Source organism: Lonchura striata, chromosome 7, assembly GCF_046129695.1.
Source record: "Lonchura striata isolate bLonStr1 chromosome 7, bLonStr1.mat, whole genome shotgun sequence".
Classification (NCBI taxonomy): Eukaryota; Metazoa; Chordata; class Aves; order Passeriformes; family Estrildidae; genus Lonchura; species Lonchura striata.
In genome coordinates, this window is record NC_134609.1 from 22,999,093 (window position 1) to 23,005,778 (window position 6,686).

At 39.6% G+C, this 6,686-nt stretch overlaps 1 long non-coding RNA gene across 1 annotated transcript; it reads left to right on the forward strand.

Moving 5' to 3' along the window:
- Nucleotides 1-3,030: 3,030 nt before the first annotated feature.
- On the forward strand, nt 3,031-5,921 carry LOC110468274 (uncharacterized). Its single transcript, XR_002465061.3, has 3 exons — nt 3,031-3,077; nt 4,630-4,869; nt 5,652-5,921. It is a non-coding gene; the product is annotated as an uncharacterized LOC110468274 (long non-coding RNA).
- The last annotated feature ends 765 nt before the right edge of the window (nt 5,922-6,686 follow it).

Here is a 6,686-nt window from a genome sequence, read left to right on the forward strand (position 1 = left end):
GCATGTACTGGGCTTTAAATAGGAGTCATTCCAGACAGAGCATGTGCTTGAGTTAGAAGTACATCTAATTGCTGTTGATATCATTAAAGGTTGTAGGCAGATGCTGCTGGAGCTTTGAGCACAATGAAAATCTGCCTCTGTTCCTTCACAGGTTTTTCTGCTTATATTTTGAAGAATAAAAATGCATCTGTGACCGTCAGTGTTCAGATCTGGCCAGCTGGATGCAGGCCCTCACAGTGCAGAGGAAAACACCTCCTTGCTTAAACTGGGGGAACTCAGCTTGTGAATTAATTTCTGGCCAGTTTTAGAATTCACACTTCTAAATATTGAGTAGCTGGGATCTCTCAAGTACACCTGTAGTTTTCCAGCACTGGTTACTTGCAAATAAATTACATTCCTATTGCTTTGTAATTACAGTCAGTCTAACAAAACTGTGCTGGGGTTACTCTATGTTGCTTCCATGGCAGCTAAGGGATTTCTAAACCTTATAATATGTATAAATTATTAAATATGTAATATTAAAAGGTATAAATATATAATATATGTAAAAACATCTAGAATATATAAAGACATAATAAGGAAATAATCTCCTTAAGTTTAGCCTACAGCTGTATTCTAAATTTAGTGTGAATTTGGACAGAAGTGCCTAGGGTTTGCTTGCTTAGATGGTAAAAGCTCTGTAATGCAGAGGAGGCATTCATGCAGTTCTTGAAATGCACAGTGGTGGTATCTATGACCTACTTTAAAAAACACTTTTTATTTAAGAAGGCTCAAATAGACATGTGCCATGTCAGTTCTGGGTTTAAACATTTATTTCCCAGTTGTGCTTGCTTACATGTGTATCATGTGTATTTGCCCCTAGATAATGACTGTGGGAATATTTGATTAGTTCCCTAGCATAAGCTATACCAGACACAGGCTGAGGATGAATGTTCAAACTGAACTTCCTTGATTGGTGCTGTTCTCTGGTTCATTCAGAGAACAAATTTCCAACAGAAAAATACTATGGAGGAGCAGGCAGTGCTTGTGAGACCAAGTTTTAAATTACTCAGTCTTGCTGCCCTCATGAATCCTCTCTTACCCCACAAAGATATTTATGCTGATGATGGCTATGATGCTAAAGGATTCAGATGGATACCTGGGTAGATGCATGGCACAGCTTGGAAGTATGACAACATTTAAATCCTTTGTTTAATAAGGGACACTCTAAAAGGTGTGTTCACAACTGTACTTTCAGAATATATCTCAAAGTTTTCAAGAACAATGGTCTGTGTATTTAGATGAAGGGTGTCTTGCAAATCTAGTAAAAGGCCTCTTGCAAATTTGAGGGTGAAAAGGAGAGGGGAACCCCTACAATTGTGCTTCTTCAAAAGAGGGAGGGGAAATAAAACAACTGGGGTTGTATTAGTGTGAGGCACCTGAATCTAAAATGAGCCATTTGGTGTTGTGTCCTGGGAAGACATCTCAGTCTGCTACATAAGACATCAAAGGTCCAAGCCATAAGAGAACCATTCCTAGATTAGATGTGAAGGTTGATCCCATAAATATTCCTTCAGTATCCAGTGTAAGAGTAAAGCAGGGATCACAAGCTGAATGGAGGAGAAGGAGGATTTGTTTTCATGAATAAATAATCTGGTGGATAGCTAGAGTAAGAGGGAAAAGTAGAGAATATTTTCCTGCTTTCTGTCTTATAGTTCCTCCTCCCTCTTTCCTCAGGAGGCTGGGGTACTTCCTGGATGTAGAGCAGTTCTTCAGTGAATAAAATGTTCCCTTGTCAGAATGGGATCAGCTGGTGATATTCAGCATTCTACACCTGGGCTTCACTGTCTTAATTCCTCTGTTTGAGTTGTTGAGTGATGCAGCTTGGGATTGTTTCTGGAATGTGCAGTGAGACAAGGGAAAAACATCGATGCATAAAGCTGATGTGATAAAAGGAGACAGCCAGGTCTTCAGGGCAGTTTTTATCTTGACTAGGTAACAGTTCAGGAGAAGTGTCTGTGGTGGCTCTGAGGTAGCAGGGAGTGTGTTGTGCTGGTTCTCTGACTCAGCACCAGCTTCTAGGAGGCCAACTCAGAACCACAAACTTGGAGGCTGGCAGTTAGATAGGGATACTTGAATTGTTAAATGCATTTTTCTTGTTGAACCTGCTTGTGCAGAAAGGAATTCCTTCTCCTGTCTGATCTCCCCAAGGTCACCAGGCAGTAAAAAGAAAGGCTGCTCTGTGGGTTGCAGTTTCAGATTGGTGACAAGAATTTGCAGAGTTATCCATACCATGTGCTCCTAAGGAACTCCTGAATGGAGCCCTCGGATCTGTGTGTGGGTTTTTACACTGGCTGAGTGTGGAGGTTGTATTAATAACTCTGTTGTGGAGAGCACAGATGTTGGACTGTATGGAAAGAGAGCTAAAGGGCTGGATGAAGGTTATGGTCAAGCTCTCTGGCACTTGCTTTGTGACATTCAATAACTCAATGGCTGCTGTTGTCTTTGTAGGGAAGCTGTGCTCACAAAACCTCTTTGAGCAGTCAGCCTGTGCAACAAACACCATTACTGATGCCACTCTATTTCCTTCTCTCTGTGGATTTCTAGATGCCAAAATTTGAAAGGCAGCATCCTGGATGCTCTATTGCTCTTTTTGCAGAGAAACCAAAATTCATGATCTGGGAAAAACCCTGTTTGGTTTGCATTCCATTCTCCCAAAGTGGCATCACCAGCCTTGCCAGTTCCTATGAGGTTCTCTGCTTGGTGATAAGAGAACTTCATTTAGAAGGACATGCCATCAAATAGCTCCAATTGGAAAACTATTAAGAGCAAAAAAAAAAAAATTATTATTGAAAGAAGCTTATATTAGTTATAAATACTTAGTATCACGTCCAGAGACAACTTATGCATTGCATAAGTGCATTGTTTATAAATAACCTGTAATATCACATCAATCCCTAACTTCTGTGTACTGTTTTTCCACTAGGGCTTGGATGATTATTTTATGAACCAATTTCCTGAGATCTCAGCACCCTTCATGCTTTGCAGTTTCTCCTGAGCTCACCTTTCAGGAGCTATACCCAGTGACTGCAGTATGGGTATGTGTATAATGGCTTGGCAGGTCTCCACAGTTGTGGAATTTACAACCATTGCTGTGCATGTAAAGCTTGGAACAGCTTTTTTTTTTTATTATTTATTTCTGGTGTATGATGAATTAGGCCATCTGTCTCCAGTGTCTGCTGACCCTTCTCCCCCACTCTCCTCTTGCCTGGTATGTTGGCTCTGTCACACAGTCAGCCAAGGTCAAGGTCTGAAGGCTGGGTCTGTGACCTTCGCTGCTGAGCCCTCGAGGGCTCAGTCCTCAGTTTCCCATGGTAATTCTCCAGTATGTTATGCACCCACTGGCCTGAGATGCCATGCAAGGAGGAGGGATCTGTTTACAGTAACATTAAGAATGCGATAATAGGAACTTCCTTCACACACAGAGCCAGTGCTTGCAGAGTACTTTATTTAAGCCCAAAGTTAACAAGAGGGCTAGTTTTTCAAATCATAAATGAGACACTTCCTGGTTTACATCTAAAGTGGTAGAGGACACTGGAATTAACTGAACATAAGGTCTTAAAATATTGAATGCAGATGCACTTAAACGTACTGAGACAGAGGCAAGCTTTGATGAAACAAAAATAGCCAAGTAAAATTATCTTGGCTTATTCCATTGTGCTTCTTGCCTGAAATAAAAATATATGATAGTGACATAAGTATCAGCAGCCAAACAGGTATGAAGGTCAACCCTTATAAACTGGGCTAACACTAGTAACTCTAGAACTTGGTCCAAGATTTCTGCAATTAATGGGAATTTTTGAGTGGAATTTAATTGTGCTTTAGATTAAGTGTGTAGATGCAAAAGATTTTATGTAACAGTAAATTGTCTGCAAGCACTTGTGGAATCTCTTGGAAGTTTCCTGTAAATAGCTAGATCTTTAGCATGAGTGTAAGACTGGAAAGTTTATTTACTGCTGTTGGCAGCCATCACAGGGATATAGAAGTGCCTGGGCAGCTCCTCAGGGAAGTGACTTTTGTAGTATTGCCAGTGCTGTTACAAGATGATGAGTCAAGTATTAAAAAAAAAGTGAGAGTGTATGGAAATGATGGGGGTTTGTTTTTAAACAGAAGGCTGTAGGTTCGTTTTGTTTCATGCTTATTTTTTGGCCTTTAAAGGTGCCTGCAAACCATATTCAAAGCAGTTGTATGTACCCAAAAGGGCCTGGAACAGCTTCCCAATCAGAACCTGAGATTGCCATGCAGAGATATGACTAAAAGATGGTGCAGAGATCATGGATTTATATTAACATCTCTGGAAGAGGTGATACTGAGCTAGCAGAGGGTGAAATGAGATTTAATGAAGTTGACCAGTAATGAGGAAGAGGAGGAAATTCCTTCACATAGAAAGTAGGTGACAGAGCAGATGTAGCATGCCTGGAAAATAAATAACTCTTGTGTTATTCTAGATCAGGATTATCTCTGACAAGGAAAAGTTATGTGTAGTGCTATGTGAATTCTGTGAACAATATAATTTAACCCAACAACTCCAAAGAGTTGTTAATTTTCAGATCTCTTTTTCCCTTTTTTTTTCTTTTTTTTTTTTTTCAGCTTAACTACATGTTTTTGTAACTGTTTTGGCTGCAGTGTTCAGAGGTTTGTGTTGTGGGCCAAGCAGTCCTGTCTGGATGTGAAGCAGCTGAAGAGGTTGATGCTGAAGGCTGTTCTCACCCCTTGAGAGGAGTCCAGCCTCTTCTAAAGATCAGAGCCTGCCCAGACTCAGCTGTGTTTGTCTATTAACAGATGAGATTACAGCTCTGAGATGAGGTCCTGCTTATGCCGCACTAAAAGGTTGGTCTTAGAGCAGTCACAGGTATGTGAGGCCACATGACTGCCTGTCTTGGCACATAAAGTTGGATGCTGTGCCACTTCCTCACATGTGGCCCAGAGTGCACATTCACATGCACTTATAGGACCACACTGTAGAGAATTAGTAGATCTGCCATGAGGGAGCCTTGGCCCTTCTGTAACAGGCAGCACAGACATAGCCTCAGTTTTTCTGGGAATTTAGCTTAAAAAAACCCCTTAAGTCTGTGACTTTACTGGGAGTTATTATGGAGTGAACTAGAGGAAGATAAAATGAATCCACTGCATATAACCTCACTGTGAGGAAATGGGGGTTTGGTGGTGGAGTGACTGATAAAGAAGTTTAATGTGTTTTCCTGCTGCTTTTTTTAGTGTTGAAGTTTTAATGTACCTTAGAGACAATTTTTGATCAGTTCTCTGTGTATGCCACAGCATAAGGTATCATGGTTTCAAGAACAGAGATGGACTTATGAGTTGAAATGAAAATCAAACATTCCCTTCATTGTTGTTATAATAGTTCCTCTGTACTAATAATCCCTCAAAGACCAAAGCAAAAAATTGTTTGCTCCTTGTAAGGGAGAAAAGTTTAGAACCATAAAATTCAGATTACTTTGAGACTTCTGTCTCCTTGAGTTTACCAACTGGCAGAAAATTAGATGACATCAAAGAATTACTGGAAAAGACTTATTTAATTTCGAAATTAACTGGAAATTGTCACATGTGTTTGTAAGGCTAACAGCTGTTTTCGTGTCACTTTACTGCAAAAGAGAGCAGCATTATGCCTGGATAAGGATATAGAAGATGAAGCTGTGAACTGTGATAGAGATATAAGCTGAACTTAATGGGATGCACAATCAGGTATTTCTGCTGTTTGTACTACACCTGTTAAGTGTTTTTTCTTTTGTTTGTTTTGGAGATTTTTTAAGAGTTAAATGTTAAAATGAATTAAATTAATTCTTAAATTTAAATAAATAATTTTACTTCAAAACAGTTCAGATGAAATATACAAATAACAATCCTGTCCTAAAAAGGAGTTGGAAAAATATCTAGTTTCTCATGGTTGTTTTTATAGCATGATGAAAATACCTCTATGGGGAGCTCAATCCTGCTGTAATTTCTTACACATTGATCTAGGTCATATATTTTTAGGAAAGGAAACAAAGAGGGAAGGTAGTTGCAGCATAACTCAGCTGCAGGCAAACATGGATGAGTTTTGCCAGTGAAGTCTACTTCAGAGTGGTTTATTGGTCCTTTGCTACCTCTGATTAGTGTGGCTTACCACACAGCTATTGGCTGCCTTGAAAGATTTTTGGTAAGCAGACTAAAGAAGTATGGTTCTAATGAAGCAACATTTGATGCACAGTGGATATCTGAAGTATTATCAGAGGCCTTGGGTATACAGTGAGATACAAGCCTGTGGGCCAAGTGCTTTCAACATCTATCAGTGTAATAATTCATACAAAATGTGCCATTTTACCCATCTAATTGTAGAATTTGCAGGGAAATTAATAAAATCCAAAATAAAACTATGTAGAGTGTATTGATATCTGGTGTGAAACGCAAAATTATTTTGAGATTTGCATATCTTCTCTGACCTAAAAACCCAATTCCTTAAAAAAACACATTTAAAGCCAAACAAAACCTACAGAAGCTAACAGTTCTTCCTGCAGCAAGACTTCCAACAGTATCCAGGGTCCATTCATCATGTTCATTGGTGGGATCCCAATTGCAGTTTCTGAGATGGCTTTCTGGGTTTGGGACTTGGGTGTTCTGTTTTAACCTTCTTTCCACCAAAATTGACA